Here is a 5,176-nt window from a genome sequence, read left to right as displayed (position 1 = left end):
AGGATTTACTTACATCTCAGGATATTAAACATAAAAATGTCTCTCACCTCTTTCGTTGGTGCATGTGATTATACTCAAGGGTAACACGATTAATGCTTCTCTCTGAAGGGGAGAACAGGCAGATTTGCCAATGGCCTCCTATATAATAATCAAGCCTTTCTAATATCAGGGATTCTCTCTCCTAACATACTCCATTGTGTATATAGACAACAGTCACCCCTCATCACATCATCCCCTAACAAAGGAACTAGGGTAACTGACACAGCAGTGCTACTCTGGCTTCTGCTATTGCTCTGAATAACAAGCTGTCTTTTATCTCTAACCCAGGATTCTCATGTCTTCTGACGTATATGAAGCAGTGCCAAGCTACCTTGTTAGATGCAAGCACTACAAAACCTCAGACCTTTTACATTTTCTCAAAATATAAACATGTATCCTAAAATTTTAACTTGAAAGTTGTTTTCAATTTTTTTTAGAAGAAGAGAATTTGGAAAGAAGACTGAGAAAGAATAGCCAATGAAGTAGGGGTTCTACCAAAAGAGAGTGGTTCCATACAAAATCAAGTTAAATGAGTTACACTCTGTAGAATGTTGTTGGCAAACAAATAAAATGCGGGAGGAGATTTGACTATCAACTGTATTAGCATAGGAGCCATTAGAGACTTTAGCAAGAGCTCTTTCAGTGGAGTGGTAGAAATCAAAGTCTATCCAGGGTGTGTTCCAGAGAGAAGAGCAGAGAGGAGCTGAGATGGCAAGTATAGATATCCTCATTTTAGAAGAAGGAGAACAAGAGTCAGGAAATTTAGAAAAAAATATCCTTAAAACCTCACTAGTCAGTAATGATGCTGAGATTATCTGGTGCTGTTGGCTCCCATTCTCTTTCCATTATAAGGTGTAGCCTACCATACAGAAAGTCAGAGCTGTCAGGGTCTTAATTTTCTTGACAGATGAGAATTTAGAAGTCATTTGTGAATTAATAGCACTATTCTGAATCATGATTGAGATGGACTCTACATTGGCCAGCTATACTTTTATGTAAATGAAGATATATTAGATTTAAAATGATGGCTAGGTGATTTAGATTTCAATTGACTCTGAAAATTTAGGGTTTATTGCCCAGGGAAAACTCTAATTCTCATATATTATGATTGACTGACTGCTCTTTTGTTATGGGAATATAATTTGATTTTAGTCAGGTTTTACAATGGAATTTAGCTTTATTCTTATTTTTTTTTAAATGTACGTAGTATCTATTTTGGTCCTTGCATAAATTTTGTGCCAGAATGGCCATCTCAAACCACACAGCTGCTCTCAAATTTCAGTGAATTTTGATTAATGCAGATTCTGCCCTGTCCGTCTTGTGCTTGCCCATGTATTAATACCCAGCTTTGTATGGTTCCAAGAGTCTCTCAAGCATAGAATAAATAAGTTCCAACGACTTAGAACCTTCTGCTTCAGCTGATTGTAAAAGTTTTTTTGTTGTTGATATTTTCTCTTTTTTGGCTAGTTTAAAATTTCTCCTGTTCTCTCAGAACAGGTAAAATAATCAATGGTTAAAATATGTATTTCAAAAAGGTTAGTGTTTCTGTTTCTCTCCAAGAAACATAAGCTTCCTCTTTTAGGAAAAAATAACTGGTTTTGAAACCATTTATAGCTAGATATTACAACAGGAGTTTTATGTCAGCTCATTAAAATGGTTTCCATTTCACAGGGAGCTGAAATACACTATTTTGAAGTTATTCTAAAATCAGAGTTACACATTTTAATTGTATTATATTACATTTTGCTAAGTATATATTTTACTACATACTTTAAAACAATTCAAAGCTAAAATATTTATAAAATATGATTTTCCTTAATGAGATTTCTATCCAAAGAGGCACAAAGCAAAAGAATAAAGAACACTGCTAACTTTAATCTTCTACAAGAGAGATTCCATGTGAGCGTTATATTTTAAAAAATCAATCAGAAAAATAAATATTGCTGGGTCAGAATAATTTAAGGACATACTAATTTCAGCCTTAACTTTGTTTTTCCATCATATATCCTCTTGCTTGTTCTAAGAATTTTGCTGCAGGCCAAGAGCCAGTTATCAATAGACTACATGGCACTCTGGTTTTTCTCTTTCAATTTTCTCTCTAACTTTATAGGACTATATGAGACTAGAGAGGTGAGTGGTCAAGGCATCCAGGAAAAGAGAAAATCTCTCTAATTTTCAGAGAAAGAGTTCTGTATGTGGATGGTATGGCCCATGTCTTTTCATTTCCCTAGATTGGCAGCATATCCTCCTGGTGGGGAGAAGTTTGTATGTAGCACCAAGGCAGTATGATCCCTAGGTATAAGTGTCCCAAGCCTCAGCAAAAAATCATGGAATATGAGAAACTGACAAACTTCAATCCCAAAGATAAGTCTTAGGCAAGAATTATGTCAGCATGGGAGATCATATCATCTCGGATGCTCTAAAAAAGTTCCTGCAATGACAAATTGAATTTCACTAGCCAGGAAATATAATGGCTTAGAGTCTGATATAATCAGATTTCAAGAAAATAAATTATTACGACATTTCCTATATGAAGTGTCTCTAACGTGTTAAGTATAATATTGAAAACTGTTATTAAATTACAAGTTAAATTTCACACATGAAACTTTGTATGCAATAACAGATCAAATATTTTATTCTCATTTCATATAACCTTCACAATAATCACATGAATAGAGATAATCATTCTCCATTTAAAAACTTTATAAAATTATACTCAAAAAGCTAGATTGCTTATCTAAGAGGGAAAGAATGATATTCAAATTCTGTCCAATTCCTGTCTTTCCACTATATACTACAGTTTCAAGAAGATACTTTTATTTTAGGAAGTAACCACTATATCACTTCCTCACAAGGGACTTCTTTTTTTTTTTTTTTTTGAGACGGAGTCTCACTGTGCCCCCCAGGCTGGAGTGCAGTGGCCAGATCTCAGCTCACTCCAAGCTCCACCTCCCGGGTTCACGCCATTCACCCGCCTCAGTCTCCCGAGTAGCTGGGACTACAGGCGCCCACCACCTCACCTGGCTAGTTTTTTGTAATTTTCAGTAGAGACGGGGGGGACTTCTATTAGAGTAATAATGCTACCTTTTCTTTGAATATTTCATTCTATCTTACCTCTAAGAGGAGGCCGAGGGGTCCTTTTAGACTTTGTTTCTGAGCCAATCAACCTGCCTATAGAACACACACGTTTTGTGATACCCTTTCTCTTAAGTTAAAGGAGACAACTGTTTGGAGGTCTTATGGTTTCTCAGCTCTGACTGAGACCAAATGGGCAACTTAATTCTTGAGTCCAGAGTTGGAAAGACCATGCACATCCTATCAAGGTTGTTGGGTTTTTTTTTTCCAGTAATATAACTCATATTTTTATCTCTTTCTTTTGAAAATGTGTGCTCATTTTTTCAATTATTTCCAAACTTATAAAGGTAGAGAGGTCTTTGTTGGTCCCCATCAAAGTCTACCTTCTGTGCTTGAGTAGCAACTTTCAAATTCCTGTACTTAAATTCACTCAGCAGCTCTTCATGTGGACTCATTTGGCTGAAAATGGTAGCAATCCAAGTCAATCTAAAGTTGATTAGAAGAAAAAGGATAATGAATAAGATCAGAAGATAGTTTAGGGTGCAAGCAGGTATCGGGAACACTGAAATCATGAACTTGAATCTTCTGGTCTTTTATCTGGGTTTATTTTTATGTTGCCTTCATTACTTTCCCCACATGGTAAGTAACATGACCATAATATTCCTGATACTTATTTTCTTTTTTTTTTTTTTTTTTTTTTGAGATGGAGACTTGCTCTGTCATCAGGCTGCAGTGCAGTGTCACGATCTCGGCTCACTGCAACCTCTGCCTCCCGGGTTCACACCATTCTCCTGCCTCAGCCTTCCAAGTAGCTGAGACTACAGGCACATATCACCACACCCAGCTAATTTTTGTATTTTTGGTAGAGACAGGGTTTCAGTATGTTGGCCTCGATCTCTTGAACTTGTGTTCCACCAGCCTCGGCCTCGCAAAGTGCTGGGATTACAAGCGTAAGCCACCATGCCAGGTCAATGCTTAATTCTTTACTTCTGACTTACAGGACTCATAACTGCAGACATAGTTGCTATCTATACTCATTATGTTCAGAAAAAAATCCCAAGAAAAATACTGACTATTCCAGTTTCATTCAGACACTAGACTGAACTAAGTGACTAGGACAATTAAATTTTATAAGAATATGACCATGCCAATGGTGGCAGTCATACAAATCAGGGAAAAACAGACAATGCAAGAGTAAGTCATGCTGGTTGCTCTGCCTGACATAATCTTCCCATATATGTGTGTTTCTTTCTCCTGCTCTCTCTCATTTAATTCAGTTCTTTTCTCTGCTCATTTCACATTGAAGAGGCTTCCCCGACTACCCTAATTGAAACAACACCTCTCCTTCTCTAGGTGTTTACTCTGCATTACCTTTCAAATATAATACACCCAGCATAGAACTAACATATAATGACTGCTCAACAAATATTTGTTGAACAAATTGATGAAACAACATAGAAGAGGAAGAGAAAGAGGAGGGGAGGATCACAGCATCACAAGTAGGTTTCTCTTGTACTTACTAATCATGTTCCTCTATAACTTTGTCACACTCGGAATGCAACATTGTCTCAACTTCTCTGCAAAGAGACCAGTTTTCTTCACTTTCTCAGTGAAATATTTTAAAATTAAAATCTTTGCTTCTGTGATTTTGCCACTACACTTGAAATGCTATCTTTAATAAATATGAAGATATATTTAAATAAAATATTAGTCATTTGGATTGATACATGGAATTTTATTAAGAATCAAAGTTGTATTCCTAGGTATTTTATTCTCTTTGTAGCAATTGTGAATGGGAGTTCACTCATGATTTGGCTCTCTGTTTTTCTATTATTGGTGTATAGAAATGCTTGTGATGTTTGCACATTTGATTTTGTATCCTGAGATTTTGCTGAAGTTGCTTATCAGCTTAAGGAGATTTTGGGCTGAGACAATGGGATTTTCTAAATAAAACAATCATGTCATCTGCAAATAGAGACGATTTGAATTCCTCTCTTCCTATTTGAATACGCTTTCTTTCGTTTTCTTCTTTTTTTTTTTTTTTTTTTTTTTTTTTTTTTTT

This window comes from Rhinopithecus bieti, unplaced genomic scaffold (genome assembly GCF_001698545.2).
Source record: "Rhinopithecus bieti isolate Rb0 unplaced genomic scaffold, ASM169854v2 scaffold_69822, whole genome shotgun sequence".
NCBI lineage: Eukaryota > Metazoa > Chordata > Mammalia > Primates > Cercopithecidae > Rhinopithecus > Rhinopithecus bieti.
This window is presented reverse-complemented; position numbering follows the sequence as displayed.